Source organism: Cervus canadensis, chromosome 10 (assembly GCF_019320065.1).
Source record: "Cervus canadensis isolate Bull #8, Minnesota chromosome 10, ASM1932006v1, whole genome shotgun sequence".
Taxonomy (NCBI): domain Eukaryota; kingdom Metazoa; phylum Chordata; class Mammalia; order Artiodactyla; family Cervidae; genus Cervus; species Cervus canadensis.
In genome coordinates this window covers 62,419,965-62,447,610 of record NC_057395.1, presented here as the reverse complement: position 1 = coordinate 62,447,610, position 27,646 = coordinate 62,419,965, and the positions used below count along the sequence as shown (strand labels likewise).

Below are 27,646 nucleotides of genomic sequence, written 5' to 3'. Positions count from 1 at the left end.
ATGTTTAAAGGGACCTACAAATAATCACAGGGATTCAGCAAACACACCTGTAAAGTGGTTGGTTGGTTTGTTTGCTGGCTTATTCAATCTAGTAAATGGATAATACTTTTGTCTAGCTCAAGTTGTCTAAAGACTAAAAATTTTGAAACTCACCAGTCCAAATGAAAAGACAAACCTTGCAAATCACATCTTTGTGAGGGGAAGAAAGTCAAGTCCTTTCTCCCCTGAGTTTCCCATTTCCCGGCATCACTTACTTCCTGGCCCTCTCTCTCTGTACTGCTTTCTAGCTCAACACCCACAGCTCTGAAGTCGGAATCAGCCACTGCCAAGAAGAACCCTTCTCTGCAGCTACAGCTGTCATTACTCGGGTTTCTCTCCCAGGGAGCAGGAGCTCAGGTATGGGGTGAAGGAGATGTCGACTGCAGCTGCAGCTTGAGAAGACCTGCTTTTCCTCATCCCAGCCCCACAGCAACAGTTAACCCCAGGAAAGCCTGGACTGCTGGAGAGTTTTGTGAATTATCTCATGACCCAGTTGTTACCCATATAGCACAACAAAGCCGTCAGGCCATCGAGGCTGCTCAGATGCCATGAGATAAAATTTAGTCCTTACACCTACATTTGCCTTTCCCTCTCTGATGGAGCTACATGTACATTCAGCTGTCAGTTGAACAAATTTGCACCATCATAGTTTCTTAGAAGCATTTCAAAGCAGAGGGGCTGCCTATACAGTAAACAGTGTAAACAGTGTGGGAGTTTACAGGGTGAACTGTGGGAGCAGTAAATTATAATGGACTTAGAGGCCTGTAATTGGATTTTGCTGAAGTATTTGAAGCACCATTTACCTATCAGTAAATGTCACATGTACAAAGTGCTCTCAGATAACTCCGATGCTACCCTTAATTACTCAGATGCCGTTAGCTCTCCTCTGGCACAGACTCACTCAAGAATAAAGGAAGCAATGTTCTTCTCATCTTGCTTGATAAGGTGAAAACTTGTTAGCTCTTTGAATGTGATTGGGGTGGGGGGAAAGAAAGAAAGAGGAAAGAAATCAATCTCAATATCTGAATGGAATTTGTCACATACCTCTCAGGGAACCCCTGGTTCTTAAATGTTTCCGCTAAAGATTGCCTCTTCCAACTTCTGCAGAAGCTCAATGACTCAGCCTGTGAGAGAACGGATACTTTGTTGCCAGTTCGTGCAAGTTGGTTTAAATAGGTTGTGAAGATGCTTTAGCTGTGACCAAACCTCTGGCAGGAGGAGGCGGGGCAGCACATGCCACGTAAGCACACTTGCGTGTTTCGCCTGTTTCTGTGAGGATACCCAGTGGGAAGGATGTTTGCCACATAGGAGGAACTGGAGGCTGTCTATTGTATTACATGGTATCCCAGACTTAGAATCTGCCTCCTGCAGGAACAGTCCACAAATTTGCTCATGTCTTGAGATCTACGTTTGATTCCTACATGGCTCCTGTCTCTGGATTCCTTGGGTATCACAGAAAGGGATCAGGGTATCAGAAGACCTGGTTTCAGCTCCTGACTAACACTTATAAGCTCTATGATTTTAAACTAATGTATCTGCCTTTTCTGAGCTTCAGTGTATTGGTCCCATGGATAAATAATATCCTCAATGGGGATACTGGGGAATGAACTGAGACAATGGTATGCAAAGTGCCTGGTAGTGTTGCAAGCATATGAACTGTGTGTGAATCTGGGGGAGCATAAGGTGGCAAAGGATGACTCAGCCTTGAAAGAGGAAGACCCCATAATTATAAGAGGGGCCCAGGGAAAGGGTTCAATGATTGTGAATACCCTGTCTTACTGAAACATGTGGAAGATGTTTGTTCTTAAGGTGAAATGATGAAAAAGGCACTGAACTGGAAGTTGGGAAATTAGTGTTCTAGTCTTGACTCTGGTGACAAGAGAGCTAGTTTGCACAGGTCAATTAATCTCTTCGTGTTTGTTTCCTATATAATAGTGATATTCATACTCTCTCTTTCCTAAGTGTAGTATTATTGTGATGCTTGAATAAGACAGGGTCTAGATATATATATATATATTGTATGTATATGTATATATATATGTCTGCCTACAATGTGGGAGACCTGGGTTCAATCCCTGGGTCGGGAAGATCTGGAGAAGGAAATGGCAACCCACTCCAGTATTCTTGCCTGGAAAATCCCATGGAGGGAGGAACCTGGTAGGCTACAGTCCATGGGGTCGCAAAGAGTCGGACACGATTGAGCAACTTCACTTTATATATATGTATGTATATATATATATATATATACATGTAAAACATACTAAAATATAGGAGCTCCTCAGTGGCTCAGTAGTAGAGAATACGCCTGTGAATGCAGGAGATGCAGGAGACTCTGGTTCGATCCCTGAGTCGGGGAGATCCCCTGCAGGAAGAAACGGTAACCACTCCAGTATTCTTGCCTGGAGAATCCCATGGACAGAAGGACCAGGCAGGCTACGGTCTAGGGGGGTGCAAAAGAGTTGGACATGATTTAGTGACTAAACAACAAAAACATTAAAATATAATTTATTTTGGTCAAAAACTTCCTGCCTTCAATCATTCCCAACATCAGGGTCTTTTCCAATGACTTAAGCATATAGCGGAACAAGTCAGGCAGTCTGGGAGGCAGGAACAGGATCATCCTTGCAGCTTTGGGAAGCTTAAGACAGAAATCCTACCCTCAAATCTCTGATCATATAACGTTGTCAACACTTACCTTCAATAGTAGCCAAGAAGGAGAACCATCCTCTCTATCAAACTTTTCATTTGCCTTCCTGTCCAAGAAAACACCTGCAGAAAAAAATTAGGAAAACTCAGTTTATTTGTTCTGTCTTCTTGTTTGCTTTTTCTTCCATGACCCAGCATACTGCAGACCTGCCCTGGGTGAACAGATTATGGGAGAGGCTTGTGGCACAGGCACTCAACGCTGAAACACTGAGGATCAACCTCTTTCTTATAGTAAAGGGCTGCCTGGAATGTTCCTCCCATTTATGGGTCAGCCTGGGCCCTAAAACAAAGGCAGCTGCCCCAGACTCTTCTGCATGGACAGAGAGACTTATAGACACTGACATCTCCCCATAATTGTTTCCGTTTATAGGGAGCCACTGAAGTGGTGGGTTGGGGGAGCCGGAAGGCAGCAGATGGATAGAATTAGGATTCACTCTTTCCTGGGGTACCCTGGCCTTGGTCTGCAGAGAAAAAGACACTGCAGGCCATCCCAGTTTCAGGCATACAGCATCTCCTCCCCAACTTGTCCTTAAACAATCCTGGCTCACGTAGCAGTAAGGACAGGAACCTGTTAGAACTAGCAGAGCTCTGACATTTCAAGCCCTAAAACAGATCTAAAGCCAGGCTCCCACATTATGACCATATGGCTTATCCTTTTAAAAGGAGTCATTGAGTATAAATTTCTTTTTAATGCTTATGGATCTACCTCAGGAGAACTTAGGAAAAATCTAAGATAAACTTAAAAATTTAAGAAAAATCTTAGAGACCCTGTATCTATTTAGATTCACAGGAGACAAGCAGTTAAAAGACTGCTAGTTTAATATGTAAAGGTGTGAGGTATGTCAGTTCCTTAGAGATAAGAGTAAATGGGGACAGTTTTCATTTGAGGGGCATCTGGTCAGGAGGACTTTAAGAGACCAAGATGTTCCAGGGAGAGGATATAATCTCAATCTTCTGAACTTTATTGTTAGAACTTCTATCATCTGGGCCTGAAGAAAGTCCAAATAGGCCAGGAGTCCAAGGACAGAAGGACCCTTAGGTGGCGGGATAGGGGACTATACTAGTGAGTACAGGGTTGCTAGGAATGGGATAGGCGCACCCACCTTACTCCCAAAACTTGTCCCCTAGCTGGCCCTCCTTCCTCTAACTTTTTAGGTTCTGTGATCTTTTCTGCAAAGCAAACCATATGGTTTTGATTCTGGCTCCTGGCTTACTGAGAGTGTTTCATGTCTCTAGCAGCAGGAAGCCCTTCCGCTTTTTTAAGCAGTTGCTCTGGCATCTAAGAGAGGAGGCCAGCTCTTTTGGACTCCCTCACCAGCTGGACTTGGCAGCCCAGTGGAAGGCAACACACAGTTTAGAGAAAAGGTAACAAGAATGGCTGTAGGGGGTGAAGAGACACTCCTGGGATTCACACAAGTGGACTCCAGGCTCTCCCACTTGTGGATGTCTGTCCAGAGAACTGACTTTTCCTCCTCAATGCTGCCCCTGATCCCCACCCCCGGATTTCCATTTGAGTGTTCCTGTGAGGTAAACCTTTCCTGGAGATGGGACAGCAGCTCTTAGTGCTTCTGGAGGTGATGGAGGAGGGAAGTGCCTCTAAAGGGACCACACAAAGCATCTAATACCATGGACTGGTACTTCAGTCAGATGAATTTCAATGGGATTCAGTGGAAGAAAATTCTGTGATATGAGTGGTAGAAAAGGAGGAGGTTAGGAGAAGTCAACCACTTCTCAGAAGGAACTGAAGCTACTCGGTTGTGAAAGGAATGAAGGGATACTGACAGGCTAAGGAAAGCCTTAATCATTTTGTTCTTTATATAATGCTTTATAATTTTCAGTCATTTGATTTTGTCTCTAGGCCTGTGCACTTACTGACATTTCTACTTAAAATTTTTTTCTGTAGGTACCCATATTGCCTTCTTCTTTCCTCCAGATTTTAGAGTCTCCTTGTCAGAGAGGGCTTACCTGACTAACTTCTCTTCACACCCTGTCACATCACTTTACTTCCTTTCTAAACCTCATTGTTATCTGAAATTATCTTGTTACTCGTTTTGGTTGTTTTTCAATGATAACGTAAGCTCCATGGAAGTACCCCATCTATCTTGGTCACTGCCGTATCCTCAATGCCTAGAATAGTGCCTGCAGAACAGCAGGTTTTCAATAAGTATGTGCTGATTTGCAGAATAAATGAGCAGAATGGGTTGGGAGAGCTAGCCCCAGAAAGCTAGCTAAAATTGGGATGGGATGCATATGGTCAGAAAGAACAGAAATGATCAAGGGAGGAAATTGGGAGCAGTAACCAAAATCTCCTGAGAAGTGGAAATAGAAAGTGAAAATAAAGGAACCACATTTTGCCTTGCAGCTTTCATCATACGCAACAAATGTTTGTTAAGTGCTTCCTGTGTGTCAAGCATTATGCTAAGTGCTGCGGATACAAAGATGAATGAAGTTATAGGATAGGGAGAATGAATGAAGATGAGGGGGAGAGGAGGCAACCTCAGGAGTCACTGTTTCAAATCATTCACTGAGTTCATCATCTTATAAAGAGACATAAAAAACAGATGGAAAAAAAAAAAAAAACCGGATACATGACGTTGGGACGGGGGCTATCAGGAGTGTGCTGCTGCTGCTAAGTCGCTTCCGTCGTGTCCGACTCTTAGCGACCCCATGGACTGCTGCCCACCAGGTTCCTCTGTCCATGGGATTTTCCAGGCAAGAGTACTGGAGTGGGGTGACACTGCCTTCTCCATCAGGAGTGTGAGTGAACTTCAATAAGGGGAACATATTAGTGGAAACTACAGAGGAGATAACATTTGATTTGGGCCTTGAAGATAAGTAAAGAATTTATCAAGCAGAGAGAAAGGAAAAAAAGGTATTCCATTCAAGGAAACAGCATGAGCAAAGGCATGGAGGCGTGAAAGTACGTATGCTTGGAAAACAACAAGCAGACCAAACAGTTCCCTGTGACAAGAATATAGTGTACGTGGGGGAATGGCTATATATGAGGCAGATGAAATGCATTGGTGAAGGGCTGGCCTTCTTATGGGCCACATTAAAGAATGTGGACTTAAATCAAAACAACCTAGATTTTCTGAAATTCTTAGATCCTCATATGACCCCTGATGAATAGTGGTATGTTAGCAAATTCTCTCCATCTATGACAAAAAAAGAATCAAAGGACTCTTGGCTCAATGCCCAGAGGTCTCATTGCACCTTACAGGTGTCACTTCAATACAGTCCAGCTGAGGGTCTGGGAGAAATACTAGCCAAGGATGCTAGGCCCCTCACTCTCACCCAAGGTCAGAGTGAAATGCCAGGGTCCTACCATTGGTCTCACACATAGCTAGGCTCAGGTTACATCCTGTGAATGAACTACAAGGGCTCAAGGTGGCTCAGGCAGGGGCAGCTGCTAGTAGACAGGCCAGGGTGAAACAAGCAGGGCATGCATCTAAGGTGTAAAATTTAAGGGGGTTCCAAAAATCTCAATAACAAAAAATAAGGATATTTTAATTAGATATCAAAAAATAAAAATTTACATGAAATCAGTAATGAAGATTGCTCTGTTATTCCATTATGCAGTTTGTTATTCAAGGGTTAGATGTGGCCTTAGGGTAATTCCCTCATAGGTTCTTCAAACTTCTTCCAGAGATCAGGAAATGGGAAAGTCTGAATGAGGCCAGTCCAGGGAACTAGAACCTGGGAGTGCCAGCTCCATCCTCCCTAGTTAATCTGGGGCCTATGCAGAAGATGAGGGAGCCCAGATTTGCTGCTTACTTTCAGCCTAACGCACCTCCCAGTCTCAGGTCTGTCGTGGTCTGTGCACAGGTTTGAAAAGAATTTCCAGACATGAGACAGAATGAGAGAGAAATAAAGTTTATTAGAGTGGGAGACGCTGTTAGAACAGCAGGCCAGCTCAAGGAAGAACTTTTGAGCCTCTTTTTTTGGCGGAGGGGTGGGGGGGGGGTGGGAGTCAAGGAAGAACTTTTATCTGCTCTTGCATTCCAAGACTCTCCTTGGTTTCATCTGCTCTTTTGTCCTTGGGACACCACAAGGCCGGTATATGATCAGTGTGGATCTCTACCTGCCAAACAGCCTACTGCCTCTTCTGGGAGAGGCTCCATTCTCCAGGAACAAAGAATGAAGTAAGCAGTGCTTTAGTGTTTGACAGGCTAACCTGCTTGAGGATTGACTCTTATTTTCTGTGGTGTCAGCCACTTTCTTTGTAGAAGAATGAACCATTCCTATCTTCTCCTACTCTTGCCACCCCCAAAGAATAACTCAGGGCCTTTTGTGCTGGAGGTTCGTTTGCCTTAGAAAAAATAAAATCAACAGGCTTTTGTTTTTGAAATCAGCCCAGGTCTCAGAGGGGATAAAGTTGTGTTTTTTTCTGACACAAAGAAGGGATCTTAGGATTAGAGGAGAGCTGAAGAGAGAGAATTTCCTGAGCTTGGCTCTAAAGCTAGGTCTCCTTGTGCAGCCAGGTTCTACTCCCGCTCTCCCACAGACCCCTGGCACAGCAGGACCTTGAATGGGAATGACTGTGTTGCTTATGTTAGGGGAAGCACACGGATTAAAACCGCCCACCCTGCCCAGGCACCATAGTAACCATTTGCATGAGTTGTTTTATGACAGGAGATCCTGATAAGGAATACGGAACTAATAAGACACCACCAACCGGAAGAGTTTGGGGGAAAGGTCAAAAGGAGACACCGCGTGTCCGTCCACTTCCCAGAATCCCTCTCGCTAACATCCATCTTGGCTGACTGATGCGTGAGCCACCAGGAAAGACTCTGAATTAGAATGATTGGCCAAAGACCACCCGGAAACTAATCCCATCACCATAAAACCCGAGACTGCAGCAGAGCAGTTCTCCTGGGTTCCCTGACCCTACTGCTCTCCACCTGAGTGCCCTTCCCAATAAAATCTCTTGCTTTGTCAGCATGTGTCTCCTCGGACAATTCATTTCCGAGTGTTAGACAAGAGCCCAGTTTCAGGCCCTGGAAGGGGTACCCCTTCCTGCAACACTTAGTGGTGACCAGAGGCACTGCTATTTGGGAGTCTCATGCCCCACTTAGGCCTACAAAAAGGGTCCTAGAATAGACAGTTGACATGGGCAAAGAGCTCCAACGGTGGATGGCGCTGACTGAGAGATGTCTCTGAAATACTGTGAGCTCCTGAAAAGAAGGCCAAGACTGGATTTTCTGCACACTGGCAGATGGGAGCCAAGAATATTTTAGAGAATAAAGAACTGTGACATTTTCATGACCTGCACATCATGGAACAAAGTTATACCTGTTAAACTGTGTTTAACACCAGCCTTCACACTTTCCTGGTTTCCCAGTTCAAAGAAACCTCCAGCTTGATTTGTTTAACCCTGCCTCTCAGGAGTTGGAGAGGCTCTGTGAGTGTGTCTCACACCTGATCACCTATTCCATTCCCCCGTCACGTCAGTTCAGTGGGAGCCTGAGTCAAAGTGGGAGTGTTAGGTAGTTAGAATAGGGAAAAGGAGTCCAAAATGGTGGTGGCTAAAAGACAGGAAAGGAAAAGCCCGCGAAAATAGAACAGAGGAAGGTCAAAGGAAGGTCCGAGGACCGGAGTGAGGACTTCAGGTAGAACAGTGCTCTGGCCTAAGCCCAATTTGCATAGGACAGGCCCAGGGGGGAGAAAGAAACATAAAAAGAGGAGCCAAAGGGCTCTCTCTCTGTGTCTCTCCCACGCATGCGTATGCTCTTTCTCTCTCCCACGCAATGGGGCACTCTTCTCCTTGCGTCTTTGGATCGACGTGCCCACACGCCCCGAAGATGGATTTTCCTGCTATTATCTAAATAAAATAGAGCTGTAACACTGAACTGTAACACTGATTTATTTAAGAGGTATAACACGGTCCATTCGAGACCTGAGAGCTATCACACGGTCTGTCCAAGACCCGAGAGCTGGGACCCGCCGAGGGGGCTTTAATGTCCGTCACTCCAAATTTTTGTTGTGACGAGACAAAGAACCGAGGAGCATACACTCGCCTGACAGGAGGAAAAGGAACTGGGCAGAGTGGCACGCAGGGACTGCTCAGCACTGGGACTCCTCATGCCGCTCTGTGGAGTCCTTCCACAAGTCTGCACTGCCCCCAGGTGGCCACATCAGAGCTCTGGTTTGGGGAGAAGAAGATCTGAGGTGCGTGTGTCTCAGCTGGAACTCTTTGGGAACCCAATAGTGGGGAGACAAGGAGAGAACCCAAGACATCAGTCATCAAATTGGGCACTGGAATGTTTAAGGAATACCTTTTTTCAATATCACTATGAAATTTTTGGTTGGCATAAACTTAAAATATATTCAGAGAAATCAATTCAGTTCACTACCTAAAATGCAGGGACTTGGTGCAAGTGAATGCTAAGTACCTGAGGTTAGCTAAAATACTTTTTCAGTTCTTACCACTGAAGACTTTAAAAAAAAAAAAAAAAAAGCTCAGGGACTTCCGTGGTGTTCTAGTGGTTAAAAATCAGACTGCCAATGCAGGGAAAACAGATTTGATCCCTGGTCTGAAAAATCCCACATGCTGCAGAGTGATTAAGCCACGCTGGAACTCTGAGCCCACGCACTGCAACTACTGAAGCCCACATGCCCTAGAGCCCTGCTCCGCAACAAGAGAAGCCACTGCAACTAGAGAGTAGAGACCCCACTGGCCACAACTAGAAAAAGCCCATGCTCAGCAGCAGAGACCCCCAAATAAATACACATACATACATATTTTTTTTAAAAGCTGAGACTACTTTTCTGATATTCAGTCATTCAAACAATTATTGGAGGCTTAGTTTATGCCATGACCTATACTAGAAATGGTAGATACAAAGGCATTGTCTCTGCCTACAAAGAGCTTACAGTCCAGAAGAAGAGAAATATAAAATAGTTATAGAAATAATAAATAACAATAATAAATGAGGTTTATGTATTGACAGAGGTATACATAAGGTATGCCAGCACCTACTGGACCAAGGGTTGGGGCTAGTCAGGGAAGGCTTCTCAAAAGAAGTGACATCTGAGTTGAACCTTACATGATGACTAGGATTTAGCTATGTGGGGTTGGGGTACTAACAATAGAAGGAGAGCACAGTGCAGACAGAAAGGCCAGTGATAGCAAATATGTGGAGGGAAACGTGCAGGCAGGAAGGGCCGAAAGGGTCAGGAGAAACAGAGAGCCTTATAAATATCAGATTAAGGAACCTGGACCATATCCTGCAGTGTTGCTGAAAGGTTTCAGGCAGGAAAGGCATGGTCAGATTTAGTTTCCAAATATTGTGCTAGCAAAGGGGTGGAGGGTAGATTGATGTGACACATCTGGAAACAAAGACCAGAGAAAACAATCTAGGTTAAAGCAGAATAATACAGGGGAAAGACGAATGAGCACTTGGAGTAGTAAGTTTGGGGAAGAAGCAACAGATCCAAGGGCCTTGGATGCACTGGGATGAGTAAGGGCAAAAGAGAAATCAAGGAAGGCTCTCCAGTGTCTAGTTCAGGTGACTGTGTGGCTGATGGTATCACCAATTATTAATAGATGCTAAATTCCAGAGGAAGAGCAAGGAAGGGGGGTGAGTTCTGTTTACCATATCTGTGGAATACACTGAAATAGAGATATCTAGGAATCTATTAGAAATAAAACTAAAATTCTGGCTGTACTTAGTTGCTTAGTCGTGTCCAACTCTTTGAGACCCCATGGACTGTAGCCCATAGCCCACCAGGCTCCTTTGTCCGTGGGGATTCTTCAGGCAAGAATACTGGAGTGGGTTGCCATTCCCTCCTCCAGGGATCGAACCCAGGTCTCCCACACTGCAGGCAGATTCTTTACCATCTGAGCCACCAGTGAAGCCCAAAGTTCTAGGGAGAGCCTTAAGCTAGACACAGATTTGGGTGTCACTGGTGTATAGCTTATAAATAAAACCAGGGAAACAGATGAGATCACTCAGGGAGAATGGAGTAGAGAAAAGAACAGAAATCCAAGGACCGAACTCTGGAATGGGTTAGGAAAGCTTTGGTAATATTGTCTCATACATTTACCTGCGACTTTTGGAGTTTACCAACAGTTTTTATATCTATTATCTTCCTAAATTCTCATCTGAGAGGTTCTGTAAACTGACTGATAAAGTCAGGTGTGATTGTGCTGATACCAAGACTGCAATAGATCCAACCATCAGATGGGCAGTTGGTGGGAGCCATCAGCTCCCCCCGTATATCCTTCACAGAGGCTAGTCCCAGCTTTTGACTCAAAGCCCTATGTTAACGTGACCCAGTATGACCCTTCAGAGGACCTCCCTCATGTCAGTGGTTAAGAATCCACCTGCCAATGCAAGGGACATGGGTTCAATCTCTGGTCGTGCACCGGAGCTTCTGGAGCCTGTGTACCCCAGAGCCCGTACTCTGTGACAAGAGAAGCTTCCTCAATGAGAAGCCTGAGCACCATAACAAAGAGTAGTCCCTGCTCCCTGGAATTAGAGAAAGCCCAAGCAAAAGCAATGAAGACCCAGTGCAGCCAAAAATAAATAAAACTTAAAAAATATAATAAAGGAGAAATTTCGAAAAGAAAGAAAGAAACACTTGCCTAGACTTCTAGTTAAGAGCACTGTGACCTGAGTTAAAAGGGCTGTGGAGGAGCAATGGCAGAGCTGACAGGAGCCTGCCTGCCTCTGTATGTCCTGAAGGCAGGAGTCCCACCTGAGGAAGAGCTGCAGGCGAGGAGGAAAGGCATCCTTTCCAGAGACGGAAACAAGGCAACAACAGCATTTTCTTCTCCCTGAATGCCTGGGTCAGCAGGAAGCACTAAGGCTGGCCTGGCCCCAGAAGCAGGTCTGTAGAGCAAAGGCAGATGGATAGCGGAAATGCCATGCACCGATATAGTAGAATCACTTCTAAGGTGATTTTTTTCTTCTCTTAAACTTAGGATCTGGCTTTTGATTATTGATTTTTATTTACTTTTGCAATGGTCTTATCTCATTTTCAAGTGGTAAAACTGCTCCAAGTAGCTTCCCCTTGCAAAGGTCATTTACAGTAAGTGATGTGCTCCAGTTAGGTCTCACACTGAAAACAAACCATCAAGGGACTTCCATTACCTTTCATATCTAAGAGACTGGTATGCTAAGCTTGTACCCACGAGAGTATATCTTCTTGATTTTGCACAGATGATACGAGTGATGGATACATAAAGTCTGTAACTACTATTTATAAAATCAAATAAAGTATCTGAATCTCTCAAAAGCAGTTTGGGAAATTTGGGGCCTCCTAAGAGATAAGAAAACACTATCAGTAGAGACGCAACCCTGAGGAAGTCCATCTTAAAGTTACTGGGCCTGTGGACAGGGATAAAACTGACAAGTTGTAGACACTTTGCCCTAGTCCAGAGCAGAGAATTGACTTTTTCTCTGAGAAGGGACTTTAGAGCCCAAAGGAAAACAAAGATTGAAAATAAACTCCTCCGAAAAGGGTATAAACCTTCTGTGGAAATGATTTCAGAAGTCTTCTGGTTAACGACTCTTTCTCCCCAGGCTAGTTTCATTTTGTGGCTCCATGTTCAAATCCTCAAGCAGGATACATTGTTATATAATCCTTGCTGCTGCTGCTGCTGCTGCTGCTAAGTTGCTTCAGTCATGTCCAACTCTGTGCAACCCCATAGATGGAAGCCCACCAGGCTCCCCCGTCCCTGGGATTCTCCAGGCAAGAACACTGGAGTGGGTTGCCAGTTCCCTCTCCAATGCACGAAAGTGAAAAGCGAAAGGGAAGTCACTCAGTTGTGCCCGACTCTTAGCGACCCCATAATCCTTAGTACAGAGTTTAAACTGAGTTGTTACATAATCATCAGTTCCAGGCTTAAAAATAAAAATGTTTTATGTGACTAAGACTAACGAATGTAGATGGGAAAATAAGTTTGTCCTTTTTGATATTGAGAGGGCCAATTCCTAGGCAGGTTGATAACAAGTTCGGGGGTCTCCAAGGAGAGAGGGGTCTAGGGTTCTCAAGGAGGAGATAGGGGTCTGGAATTCTCAAGGAGGAGGAAAAGGACAAACTTTTTCTCCCCCTCCACATTCCTTAGTCTTAGTCACATAAAACATTTTTATCTTTAAGCCTGTGTAACTGATGATTACACAAGAAACAACTCAGTTTAAACTCTGTACTAAGGATTATACAACAATGTATCCTGCTTGAGGACAGTTTCTCCTTCCTGAAAACCTTCTGGCTAATACTGTTATCTTAAAAATGTAAATTATGGGAGTGGGTCTAGTAAGATCTTTACAACCTCCAGACATTCTTTTGATTCATTGTAATAACTAATTAAAAATTTGTTGCTAACACTAGCAAGCGGGCACTCTCTCTGCCCCCTTCTGATGGCTATGTCAGGAGCTTTCTCTATCTCTTTTATACTTTAATAAAACTTTATTACTAAAAGCTCTGAGCAATCAAGCCTCATCTCTGGCCCTGGATTGAATTCTCCTCTGGAGGCCAAGAATCCCGGCTACTTTCACGGTTCAGCAACAACCTTTCCATATCCTTATATCAGCAAAGCAGAATTAAATTACTGGATTCCTAAAGCAGTTCCCCTTTGGACTTACCTGTGGAAATTGCTGAATGGGAAGGGTCAGGGAACTGAGGGTCCAGGATTTGGTTCAGTAACTTTGGCAGGCTAACCGAAACCATCCCCTGCCTTCCCGCTGCTTTTTATGAAACCCTGAGCTGTTAATGACCACCAGCTGTCGGGCCACTCTGACCACTTTGCCTGGCCTCCTGGGTCTTCAGTGCTTTCAGGGCTAATGGGCCTCTATAGTCTCCTGCTCCCTGGCTTCCCCCTCCTTCAAGGATCTCCACCTCCCAGAGCATTGCCAACTCAGCAGGAGCTTCTCTAGGGTGAGTTCTTTCGCTTTATGGCAACTGAGATATCACATATCTAATCTGGAAGTACCCTAAAATTAAGGTGCAAAAAAACTGGATTTTGGAGACCAAAAGGATTTGGTGAAACTGACTTTCAGATGTTGTCTGGAGTAGAGTGTGCTATGTGGTGGCCTCCTATCTATGGCTTTGGAACAGTTTGATAATTTGAAATATCACTTAGCCATGACAGATTCCTGGCAGAGCCAGGACTCAGCAGATTTCTGAATTATGTCTCCATCCAGTGCCATTCTCCAAGTTGAATCAACACTACTTATTAGCTTTGTGACCTTGGGCAAGTTATTTAACCTCTTGAGGCCCCAGTTTCCTCAGATATAAAATGGGGGCAATGATATTCTCGAGTGATAACATAAACCTTAAATGAGATATATGTGTAACATCAATACATGGTAGATGCTCAATGAATTTCAGTTCCCTTAGTTAAAAGGGAATTTCAGTTCCCTTTGCATTTTAGAGAGAATCTATTCACCTGCATCACCTCCTCCTTAGCTGGCAGGATGAGGTTTGGGTTGGTACCTCAGGGGTACCTCTGGGAAAGAGGTTGGGTAATATGAAATCACAGGGATTTGTCTCTTTTCTTAGATCCTAGGTCACAATGCTAAGACCAATAGATTCTGTGTCTGAATTCAGTCCCACTTCAGAGAACACTTGCAGGTTCATTTCTGGGAAAACCCTATTAGTAAACATGTATCTGGCACATGGTCTAGTACATTCTACCCCTTAAGATTAACATCACTGCTATGTCCAAGGTTCTGGGCTGGGCTATACTAATGAGGAGTCCTGGTCAAGCAAGAGAGTTCCAGAAAAACATCTATTTCTGCTTCATTGACCATGCCAAAGCCTTTGACTGTGTGGATCACAATAAACTGTGGAAAATTCTGAAAGAGATGGGAATACCAGATCACCTGACCTGCCTCTTGACAGTTAGAACTGGACATGGAACAACAGACTGGTTCCAAATAGGAAAAGGAGTACGTCAAGGCTGTATATTGTCACCCTGCTTATTTAACTTATATGCAGAGTACATCATGAGAAATGCTGGGCTGGAGGAAGCACAAGCTGGAATCAAGATTGCCAGGAGAAATATCAATAACCTCAGATATGCAGATGACACCACCCTTATGGCAGAAAGTGAAGATGAACTAAAAAGTCTCTTGATGAAAGTGAAAGAGGAGAGTGAAAAAGTTGGCTTAAAGCTCGACATTCAGAAAACTAAGATCATGGCACATCTGGTCCCATTACTTCATGGCAAATAGATGGGGAAACAATGGAAACAGTGTCAGACTTCATCTTTTTGGGCTCCAAAATCACTGCAGATGGTGATTGCAGCCATGAAATTAAAAGACGCTTACTCCTTGGAAGGAAAGTTATGACCAATCTAGACAGCATATTAAAAAGCAGAGACATTACTTTGCCAACAAAGGTCCATCTAGTCAAGGCTATGGTTTTTCCAGTGGTCATGTATGGATGTGAGAGTTGGACTGTGAAGAAAGCTGAGTGCCAAAGAATTGATGCTTTTGAACTGTGGTATTGGAGAAGACTCTTGAGAGTCCCTTGGACTGCAAGGAGATCCAACCAGTCCATCCTAAAGGAGATCAGTCCTGGGTGTTCATTGGAAGGACTGATGCTGAAGCTGAAACTCCAATACTTTGGCCACCTCATGCGAAGAGTTGACTCATTGGAAAAGACCCTGATGCTGGGAGGGATTGGGGGCAGGTGGAGAAGGGGACGACAGAGGATGAGATGGCTGGATGGCATCACTGACTCGATGGACATGAATTTGAGTAAACTCTGGGAGTTGGTGATGGACAGGGAGGCCTGGCGTGCTGTTATTCATGGAATCACTGAGTCAGACACGACTGAGCGACTGAACAGACTGATAGCCTAGATAATTATTTACATGACTCTCAACTCTTTGAAGGAATCCTTTCTTATTCGTGTTTATTTCCTTTAAGTAACAACCATATTGCTTTGCATATTGAAAGTGCTCATTAAATTAAATTGGAATAAATTAACTCAGTATCCCAGAGTATGACACTGAAGAAAAAAAATATAACTTAACATTTCTAGAGAGAAAGATCCAGACTGACTACAAGAACCAGGAAGAAACCAAAGCAGAGGAGAATCTTTTCTATGTACCAGACTTTGCTCACATAATTTTTATCTGTGGACTTGCCCCATTTGTCAGAAAACTGTCATTGCACTCAAGAAGACTACCTTAGAAATACATTGTCAGTGGTGTAACTAGCTATAACATTGGCTGGAATAGATAGGCTTGTTCCTAAAGCCATGCCTAGTTATCAACAATAGATAAGATGTGTTAAGAAGACAGCAGTGTGCTACCAGTCATTCTGGACTGCCACAGAGCTGGGAGCTTGGCTCACATCCATACCCTCTGGCTGGGAAAAGTGCTACTGCTTCGAATTTAAGTTTCTCAGTCAATTATTACCACCTCTTTGTTTTGCCCTCAATGCTTATGGAATATTTGCTATTGTAATTCAGTAATTAAAAATTCCCCTTTCCCTTAACATGTAGTCTTGTGGCTTTCAGACTCATCAGTGGTATGTCTGTTTGTTTTGTAGAGAAAGTGGTTTACTCTTAAAATAGGTCAGGGTGTTAATAGATTGCTGATTGTCTCCTTCACTAAATTTTAACTCTTGAGGGCAGGGACTGTGTCTTATTTATTTGTGGATCCCCACTGTCTAGCAGAGCTTTATGGTGGCTGTTCAATAAATGCTTACAGATTAATAAGTGAATCAAATATATCCAACCCTGCATAAAGTTATAGGTATGAAATTGGAAGTATGGGTGATAGGTACCAGAGAAACTCTGAAAAAGAGGAAATCACCCTGGACCAGGGTGGTCAAGGAAACATCTGTGGAAGGAATAAGAAAAATCCATAGAAGAATTTAACTCCCTAGACAAAGATGAGATGGGATGTGAAAGGAATATGGGCTTCCAAATCACGTAGACTCTGTGAGCCTCAATTTCTCCTCTACATAAATATTTAAATTTTAAAAATGGGAATAGTAAATTTACATCATAAATGAGATAGCTTTGTAAAGTAATTAGTACAGAGTGTGATGCACACAAAAGAATTTTCTTTCCTTTGTAAGTTATCTTTCTTTTCTGACCTGCACAGTCATCCCACTGAATTTGAAATCACCAATTCAATGGACATGAGTTTGAGCAAACTCTGGGAGATGGTGAAGGACAGGAAAGTCTGGCGTGTTGCAGTCCATGGGGTTGCAAAGACTTGGACATGACTTAGCAACTGAATAACAACTACCTCATGGAACTGTATTATTGGAAGAGCTCGAGGAGATAATTTAGTGTATATCTTTCATTTTACATATTAAAAAACCCCTCAACCCAGAGCAACTAAGTGATTTACTTAGCAGTAGTGGCAGAATTGTGAACTATTCTTGGGAGCTTTTGATTTCTTTCCCAGTGCTCTTTACAGCATATCTGGCTAGTTTACATTTTCATGAACACTGGCAATCCAGGTTGTTTTTTTTTTTTGGTAGGGACAGAATTCAATTAAATCATTTTACATTCCCATCAGCAATTTATGAAAGTTCTGTTTGCTGCACATCCTCACCAGCACTTGGAAATGACAGTTTTTCTTTCTTGTTTTTTGTTGCTGTTATTCTAGTGGGTGTAAAATGGTATCTCATTGTGGTTTGTTTTCTTGATGCATAATGATGTTGAGAATTTTTTCATATGTTAATTGTCCACCTGTACATTTTCCTTTATGAAGCACTTGTCTCATTTTTTCCCCCGTTTTCAATTGGGCTTGTTTGTCTTTTTATTATTGAGTAGGAATTATTTATATACAAATATATACGCTGAATATTTTCTAGGCTCGGACTGTAGAGTCTGCCTGTAATCGAACCTGGAGACCCAGGTTCAATCCCTGGGTTGGGAAGAGCCTCTGGATAAGGGAATGGCAACCCATTCCAATATTCTTGCCTGGAGAACTCCATGGACAGAGGAGCCTAGCACGCTACAGTCTGTAGGGTCGCAAAAGAGTCAGACACAACTGAAGTGACTTAGCATGCATACGCGTAAGGCACACAATAGCCATCTAACCCTTATTGGTGATGTTGTAATCACCAGGTCAAATTGTTTGATTTCTCCACTGAGAAATTACTAATTTTAACCTGGTAACCATCTATGGGACACACTGTAAGATCATGCAAATATCCTGTACCTCAAAAAGATTTACTCCTAGATTTAATATTCACTGACAGTCTTGCCTGAGTCCATCTTTGTTATGACGACTGCAAAATAAGACTTCACAACCTCAGCATTCCCTCTATATTTAGCCAAAAGCATTAGACATTCTATTATAAGCAACAGTATGTACGTATGCATGTAGAAATATATGTATTTATTTGCTATAAGTTGAGATTCATAAATTTCTATTTTTAATGGTTTATAATTATTACCATCTTTAATTATTTTGGTGCTAAAATTTCAAGATATGGTTAGTAGGAACTCCTTCAAGTTAGCTCATTTGCCCTCAGGACAGGTACCCATTTTTATTTTGAGTAATTCCTTACTTTATAGTACAAGAAGATGTTCCAGGCTCATCTTGTACCTCCTGTGCCCCAGTTCTGGAATCAGCCATTTGCTCAAGGAGTCCTAATTATATGGGGGAAAAAAAATTGTTTTAAGCAAACATACAGTTAAATTGACTTTTTTGTGTATACAGTTCATTTTAACACATGTATAGATTCATAAATGGAATACAGAACAGTTCCATAACCCCAGAAATTTCCCTCATGCTATTGCTTTGTAGTCATATTCCCCACCCTACCCTCATCCCTCACTAACCCCTGGCAACCACTCATTTTTTATCACTATAGTTTTTTGTCTTTTTGAAAATGTGATACAAATGGAATAGTACAGTATGTAAGCTAAAACATTTGGGAGAGGAGACTCCTTTCAGTCAATGTCCTTAATAGTTATGGAAATACTGAGGTTATCTATTTCATCTTGAGTGAGTTTTGTGGCTTTCAAGGAATGAGTCCATTTCATCTGAGTCATCAAATGTATGTGCATAGAGTTGTTCATAGTTTTCCCTTACTATCTTTTAAATGTCTGCAATTTTTATTCTCTTTTAAAAATGTATAATCCCAGGCTTTCCTGGGGGGTCAGTGATAAAGAATCCTCCTGCCAATGTCAGAGACACAGGTTCAATCCTGGATCCAGGAGGATCCCACGTGCCACAGAGAAACTAAGCCCACAAGTATTGAATCTGTGCTCTAGAGCCCGGGGGCCACAACTACTGAGCCCATGTGCTGCAACTACTGAAGCCCATGTGCCATAGAGCCCTTGCTCTGCAACGAGAGAAACCACCACAGTAAGCCCGAGCCCCACAACTAGAGAGCAGCCCTCACTCACCGCAACTATTAATAGAGAAAAGCCCGCACAGCAAGAAAGACTCAGCACAGCCAAAAATAAATAAATAAATAATACTATTTTTAAAAAACATATAATCCCTTTCATTACTGATTGTGGTAATTTGTATCTTCTTTTTTCTTTTTGTTGGTCTTGCTAGATCAATTTTATTGCTGTTTTCAAAGAACTAGCTTTTTATCTTGCTTTTTTCTGTTTTCAATTCCATTGATTCCTGCTCTTATCTTTACTGTTTCCTTCCTTCTACTTGCCTTGGGTTTAGTTTGTTCATCTCTGGTTTCTTAAAGTGAAAGCTTAGTTTATTTATTTGAGACTTTTCTTCTTTTCTAATATAAGCATTTAATGCTATAAATTTCCCTCTAAGCACTGCATTGTAAAATCTTTGATTTGCTGTATTATTTTTGTTCAGTAAAAATATTTTATAATTTCACCTGACACTCTTTGACTTTCTGATTATTTAGAAGCATGTTGTTTACTATCTAAATATTTGAAGATTTTCCTGTTATCTTTTTGGTTTTGGTTTCTAATCTAATTCCATTATGGTCAGAAAATATACTTTGCATGATTTAAATTCTTTTAAGTTTCAGTTCAGTTCAGTCACTCAATCGTGTCCAACTCTCTGTGACCCCATGGATTGCCGCACGACAGGCTTCCATGTCCATCACCAACTCATGTCCATCCAGTTGGTGTTGCCATCCATCATGACTGACGCCAACTTTAAAGTTTGTTAACGGTTAATTTTATAACCCAGCATATGGCCTATCTTGATTATCCTTTCTATGTACATCTGAGTAGTTTTTTTTTAAGAAAACATTTTAATCTTACAGTACAGTACCTCAAAAAGTGCAGTAGTCAGTATGACAGTTGGCGTATAGGGGCTGCCATCGAGTGAACAGGCAAGAAGAGTTACTAACTGGAGGAGGGAGAGGAGGCAGGAGGCGGTAGAGCTGAAGGATCATCAGCAATAGGAGACAGAGGGCAAGCTGCAATTTCACTCATACTTGGCGTGGAGAACACAGGAACCAAATGCATGTTCACATCTTTGAAAGTTCATAACATGAAGGTTTGCATGTAGGGGACTTACTGTGTTCCCAAAGAACACAGCCAGGTCCTCTCAACAGCTTTGTCAGGATAAAGATAATACGTTTCTCACTCCTGTTCTCTCAACTGATTATAAAGTGACCTCTTAAAAATGCAAAAAATATGAACACATTCTCTCTTAGAATGTTATAAAGCAATCAGTGAAGAAAACGGCACAATCTCTCCCTGATATCCATTTCCAGGCAGGTACTCAAAACCAGAATCTGAACCACAGCCATAGGTAGAACATGGCCCAAGCACTCCTATCGTATCTTCTTTCTTCTGGTTTTGGAGGCTGTACACCACCCTGCACATGTTCCAGTGTTCAGCCAACGGTCATGCCAGGAGGACACTGCACCTCCAATTTCTAGAGGCTCAAAATGCTGAAGAACATGTATGCAGCCCAATTGGCGAAGGGTACCAGCCAGGATGGGTGCCACCAGTTGGCAGGTATGAAAGAAGGGTCCTGAGTTGCTATGGGCTGTAGTATCCCACAGGCAAGTCTCCTGGGGTGTATGCACTTGGAGGGACAGCTGGTCCAGGGGGCCCAGGTACAAAATGGGAATTGTATTCTGGAGGGGCATCAGAATTTGGATCTGATGAATTCAAATGGCAGTTTTCGGCAGGAGGAGCACCAGGCATTAGATCCAGGAACTCTTTTATCTTCCATTTCATCCACAGGTTGATCAAGGCTTGTGGTAATAGGCCTTAGAGAGAGGTGAATTGTGATTTACACACCGAGTTCTCTGGCTGGTGGTTCATATGACCTAATACTGCTCTTATTCATACATCCAAATTCCTTACAAGATAATCAAAATTCTTTGTCCTCTAATGCAGTATGAAGACCTTGGCATACATGACATGAATCTGATTTTTTCCCCCATATTCTTTTTGGAAAGTGGCTGCGAGTCGACCTGACCCGGGTCCCCAGCGCTGTGCAGAGGGAGCGCCTGCCCAAGACCCCAGCGGAACCCCGGTCCGGCCTGATCCGGCCTGCGGGACGGCGGCCCCTAGGGGCGGGCCCAGGCAGAAAAGTCTCGCCAACAGAGCCTCTGTCCCCGAGCCACCGCCGCCGACTTCAGAGCCAGTTCCAGGAACCATCTGAGGATGCGGCGCGGGGCGTTGCTGGCCTCGAACCTCTGTTCGCAGGGGCCCGGCCCCACTCACCGCCAGGCCAGCCGTCCCCTCGGCACACGGGACGCCGGGCCTGGCGTCTGATTTCATCCGCCAAGGATCGAGAAAGCTGATTAGTTTTTCCATGCACACTTAAAAAAATATTTATTTTGCTGTTGTTGGATGAAGTAGTCTATAAACAGCAATTAAGTCCATTTGGTTGAGTTCTTTATGCTTATTAATTTTTTGTCTAGTATTTATATCAATTACTGAGAAAAGAGTGTTGATACTCCAATTATAATTGTGGAACTACCTGTTTTTCTTTTCAGTTCTATCAGTTTTGCTTCACGTGTTTTGAAACTCTTCTATTAGGTATATACACATTGAGGATTATTATATATTCTTGGTGAATTTACCTTTTTATCATTATGTAATGCCCCTCTTAATCCCGGGTAATTTCTTTACTCTGAGGTGACACAGTTCTTAGCTATTATTTCATTGAATGATAGTTTGTCTGATATGAATATGGCCACTGGGATTTCTTTGGGGTAGTGTTTGCCTGTTATCTATTTTTCATTCTTTTACTTTTAAACTAGCTATATCATTATATTTAAAATGAGCTTTTTTTGTAGACAGCATATGTTGTTGTTTAGTCGCTCAGTTGTGTCTGACTATTTTGTGACTCCATGGACTGTAGCCTGCCAGGCTACTCTGTCCATGGGATTTCCCAGGAAAGAATACTGGAGCGGGTTGCCATTTCCTTCTCCAGGTGGTCTTCCTGACCCAAGGATTGAACCCGTGTCTTCTGCTTGGCAGGTGGATTCTTGACTGCTGAGCCACCAGGGAAGCCCAATTATTTCTTCAGATAACAACTTGTCTGATATGAAAATGGCCACTGGGATTTCTTTTGAGTAGTGTTCTCCTGTTATATTTTTTTCCATCCTTTTTCTTTTAACCTAGCTATATCATTATATTTGAAATGAGCTTTATTTGTAGACAGCATACAGTGTTGTGTTAGTTGCTCAGGTGCTCAGGCATGTACAACTCTTTGCAACCCCACGGACTATAGCCCACCAGGCTCCTCTGTCCATGGAGTTCTCCAGGCAAGAATACTGGGGTAGGTTGCCATTTCCTTCTCCAAGATAGCATATAGTTGAGCCATTTAAAAACATCCATTCCAAGAAACTCTGTTTTAATTGGTACATTTGAACTTTCTACATTTAAGGTAATAATGAATATATTTGAACTTAGATTTACCATTTTGTTATTTGTTTTCTACTTGTTTCCTCATTTTTCTGTCCCTCTCTTTCTCCTTCCCTGCCTTCTTTTGGGTTATTTGAATTTTTTTCCAGTATCCATTTTATCTATTGTGGGCTTTTTTGAACCCACAATAGTTTTTATGTACATGTATGGTTGCTATAGGGGTTACAGGATAAGTATTTAACTTTCACAGTGCATTTATAATTGGAGTTTTACCAATTCAGTGTAGAAACCTCACTATATCAGTCCCTTTAATCTGCCTGCTTTATGATGTGATTGTCTTCTATATTATTGATATATATACATAGAAAATCCTATGAGACAATATCATAATTGTTGCTTTCAAACATCAAACATTTTAAACAACTCAGAATAGAAGAATGGTCTATTATATTTACCCAAATATTTACCATTTCTGTTGCTCTTCTTTCACTCCTGATGTTCCCAATTTCCTTTTGGTATCATTTCCCTTCACTCTGAAGAATTTTCTTTAGTAATTCTTTTAGAACAGGTCTACTGGCAATGTATTCTTTTAGTTTGTCTTCATCTGAGAATGTATTTTACCTTCATTGCTCAAGGATGTTTCTTCTGGATATAGAATTCTATGGTGACATTTCATTTAGCACATTCATTTAGCACATTAAAATTTTTGTTTCACTTCCTTTTGTCCTCCATAATTTCTGATGAGAAAACCACTGCTATTCAAATCATAGTTCTTCTATAAGAAATATTTCATTTTTACTCTGCTTTCAGCATTTTTTTCTTTAATTTTCAGCAGTATGATTATGAAGTGTCATGTCATGGGTTTCTTTTGGTATATTTTGTTTGGGATTTGCTGAACTTTGTGAGTTTGTAGATGATTATCTTTCATCAAACTTAAGTTCTTAGCTATTTTTCCTCAAGTATTTTTTCTGTACTGCACTTTTTCCCCTCTTCTTCTGGAACTCCAGTAATATGAATACTAGACCTTTTGATATGGCCCCCTGAGGCTCTGCTAATTTTTTAATATAGTTTTCCTCTCTTGCTCAGATTGGATAAGTTCTACTGATCTAGTTTCAAATTCACAGGCTCTTTCCTCTGTAATTTTTATTCTATTGATACTATTAAGCCCCAAAATGAGTTTTTTATTTTGGTTATTATATTTTTAGGTGGGATCCAAGTATCTTCTCTTTCATTCCTAATAGTAGCAATTTGAGTTTTTTCTTAATCAGTTTTGCTAGACATTATCAATTTTGTTAATCTTTTCAAAGAACCAACTTTTTATTTCACAAATTTTCTAATTTTTGTCTATTTTCTGTTGCACTGTTTTCCATTCTTACATTTATAGTGTTCTTCCTTTTGCTTACTCTGGGTTTAATTTGCTCTCTTTTTTTCTTAGCTTAATGTGGAAGTTTAGATCATTTGATTTTACACCTTTCTTCCTTTCGAATATAGCATTTAGAGATAAATTTCTCTCTAAAAACTGCACAGCTGCATCTCAAACTTTTGATACATGGTTTTAACTATCATTCTCTTCAAAATATTTTCTGATTTCTTTAGATTTTCTCTTTGCCCCATGGATTAGGAAGAGTTATGTTTGCCTAATATAAAGGTATTTGGAGATTTCCTAGATAACTTTTCATTATTGATTAAAAATAATCTATTCACTTACATTTGACTGTTCTGGGTCTTTGCTGCTGCACGCAGGGTTTCTCTAGTTGGGGGAAGCAGGAGCTACTCTCCAGTTTTGGTGCATGGGCTCCTCAGTGTGTTGGCTTCTCTTGTTGTGGACCATGGGCTTTAGACAGTGTGGGCTCAGCAGTTGTGGTGCACAGGCTTAGTTGTCCTGCGGTATGTGGAATCTTCTTGGACCTAGGACCAAACTCACGTCCCCTTCATTGGCAGGCAGATTCTTAACCACTGGATCACCAGGGAAATCCTCATTTTTAATTTTTAATGTAATTCTGTTGTGGCTGTATAATAGGTAATATGTCATATTCTCTATTATTTCTAACTATGAAAATGTATTAATACTTGTTTATGGTTTATTATGGGGACTTCCAGTTGGCACAGTGGTAAAGAATCCACATGCCAGTACAGGGGACGCAAGAGACACGAGTTGGATCCTTGGGTTGGGAAGATCTCCTGAAGTAGGAAATAGTAACCCACTCCAATATTCTTGCTGTGGATAATTTCATGGACAGACCAGTCTGGCAGTCTACAGTCTATGGGACTGCAAAGAGTCAGACACAACTAAGCGACCAAACACACTCTGATATGGTTTACTGTATAGCCTATATTAATGAATATTCCAGATGAACTATTCCAGATGAACAAAAGAATATGTATTCTTCAGTTCTGGGAGGAGAGTTCAATACATGGCAATTGGGTCCAGTTGGTTTACATTGTGTTACTCACGTTCTCCTCACTTTTTTTATGACTGAATGTTTATCAGTTAAGAGGAGGTTATTGAGAACTCCAGCTATAATTGTATGTCTACTTTCTCCTTCCATTCACCAGTTTTCACTTCATATATTTAGAAACTTTCTTATCATGTGAATACACATTTAGAACTGTGTATCTTTTTGATGAGTAGACCATTTAATCCTTAAGAAATGTTCTTTTTTTTACCTTGGTAATGCTTCTCTATCCTGAAGTCTACTTTATCAGATGTTAATACAGCTATTTCAACTTTGTTAATGGTTACTATTAGTATTGTGCCTCTTTTTTACTCTGTGTTCTTATACATGTATATCCTTTATAAACACACAGTTTGGTCTTACTTTTTCATCCTGACATTGGTATGTTTAGTCCATCTGTATTAGCTTTCTACTGCTATATAATAAATTACCACAAATTTAGCAGCTCGTGGTTCTTCCATTGGCAGGATGGCACAGTAAATAGCTGGATTCACTGCTAAGGGTTTCACAGGGTTGAAATCAAGGTTTTGGCTGCTTGCCTTCTCATCTGGAGGCTTGATCAGGGAAGTTGGCTTCCAGGTTCATTCAGGTCATTAGCAGAATTCAGCTCCTTAACAAATATAGGAGTGAGTTTCCTACTTCCTTGCTGGTTCTTAACTGGTGGCTCCTCTCACCTCCTGGAGGCTGCAAGTATTACTTCTCTTGTGGACCTCACACTGTGGTAGGCAAGACTCCATGGCCAGCTGCAGAATCCCCCTCACATTTCAAATCTCTCTGATTCCTTCTGCCACCAGAGGAAGAAAATTCTCTGCTTTTAAAGAGTTCCCATGATTAGGTTAGGCTCCTGATGGCTCAGAAATAAAGCATCACCTGCCAGTGCAGGAGTGAAAGTAGCTCAGTCATGTCTGACTTTTTGTGACCCCATAGATTATACAGTCCATGGAATTCTCCAGGCCAGAATACTGGAGTGGGTAGCCTTTTCCTTCTCCAGGGGATCTTCCCAACCCAGGGATCAAACCCAGGTCTCTCACATTGCAGGTGGATTCTTTACCAGCTGAGCCACCAGGGAAACCCACCAATGCAGGAGACGTGGGTTCAATCCCTGGGTTGGGAAGATCCTCTGGAGATAGAAATGGCAACTCACTCCAGTATTCTTGCCTGGGAAATCCCATGGACAGAGGACCCTCATGGGCTACAGTCCTTGGGGGTGGTGGTGTAACAAAAATGTTGGATAAAACTTATTCCCTAAACAACACGACCTGAAAAACATCAACATTTAAGGTCACTGATTAGTAATCTTAATTGCATCAGCAAAATCCCTAAGGGAAAAAGGTCATAGGGGCCATGTTGAATCTTGCCTACCACACCATTCATATATTTAAAATCTTTTTAATTTTGAAATAATTTAGACCTGCTAGCATATTTTTCGTATGTTTGAGGGTCATTTTAAAAAATATTTATTTATTTATTTTTGGCTGCACTGGGTCTTTGTTGCTATACACAGGTTTTCTCTAGCTGTGGAGATGGCGGCTACTCTCTAGTTGCAATGCACAGGCTTCACATTCCTGTGGCTTCTCTTGTTGTGGAGCTTGGGCTCTAGGGCACACAGGGTTCAGTAGTAGATGTGCATGGGCTCAGTAGCTGCAGAGCACCGGCCTAGTTGCCCCACAGGATGTGGAATCTTCCCAGACCAGGGAGAAAAACCATGTTCCCTGCACCGGCAGGCAGACTCTTAACTGCTAGATCACCAGGGAAACCTATGGGCCATTTTTGTATCTTTTGTGTGTGTGTGTGTTGTGTGTGCAAAGTCTGTTTAGGCTGTTTCTCTTTTTTCTTTATCTTATTCTCAGGTCTTTGTTCCTTTGTCACTCAGTTTTTACCAATTCTTTATATACCAGGAATATCAGCCCTTTGTCTGTGGAATATGTTGCAAATATTTTCACTCTGTATACAAGTTGCATTATTACTGTATGGAATTTTTTTCTGGCCATGCAAAACTTCAAAAATTTTATATACTAAAAATTATCAATCTTTTTGTCACCTGCATTGCAAGGTAGATTCTTAACCACTGGACCACCAGAGCAGCCCCAACTGTAACCATTCTTGTGGGCGTGAGTTTGTATCTCATTGTAACTTTGATTTGTATTTCCCTAATGATGAATGAGGAATTCCCTGGTGGCTCAGACGGTAAAGTGTCTGCCTACAATGCGGGAGACCCGGGTTCAATCCCTGGGTCGGGAAGATCCCCTGGAGAAGGAAATGGCAACCCACTCCAGTATTCAAAATCCCATGGACAGAGGAGCCTGGTAGGCTACAGTCAGTCTGTGGGGTTGCAAAGAGTAGGACATGACTGAGAGACTTCACTTTCACTTTAATGATGAATGATGTTGAGTATCTTTTCATGTGCGTATTGTTCATTTACATATCTTCTTTGGTGAGAAGTCTATTCAAATCCTCTGCCCATTTTAAAATTGATATATTTGCCTTTTTGTTGTTGAGCTGTTCTTTATATATTCTGAATACTAGATCCTTACCAGATACATAATTTACAAAATGCTTCTCCCATTCTGTTGTCATTTTACTTTATGTGTCCTCTAAAGTATGACAAATTTTGATTTTTGATGAAGTTTAATTTATCTATTTTTTCTTTGATTGCTGTACTTTTGGTGTCATATCTAAGAAACCAGTATCTAATGCAATAT

General features: G+C 42.0%; 1 protein-coding gene across 4 annotated transcripts in view; it reads right to left on the bottom strand.

Annotated features, from left to right (window-relative positions):
• The window catches only part of LOC122448486 (agouti signaling protein), a 108,467-nt gene extending 90,200 nt beyond the window's left edge, over positions 1 to 18,267 (bottom strand). For 3 of the 4 annotated variants that reach the window (XM_043479818.1, XM_043479814.1, XM_043479813.1), the window contains exon 1: positions 1,084 to 1,232. The gene's annotated coding sequence lies outside the window, so the exon portion shown is untranslated. Of the gene's footprint in view, positions 1 to 1,083; positions 1,233 to 2,734; positions 2,809 to 18,233 lie in introns of those variants that run through there. The other variant, XM_043479817.1, reaches the window with a different exon arrangement.
• Between the last annotated feature and the right edge of the window lie 9,379 nt (positions 18,268 to 27,646).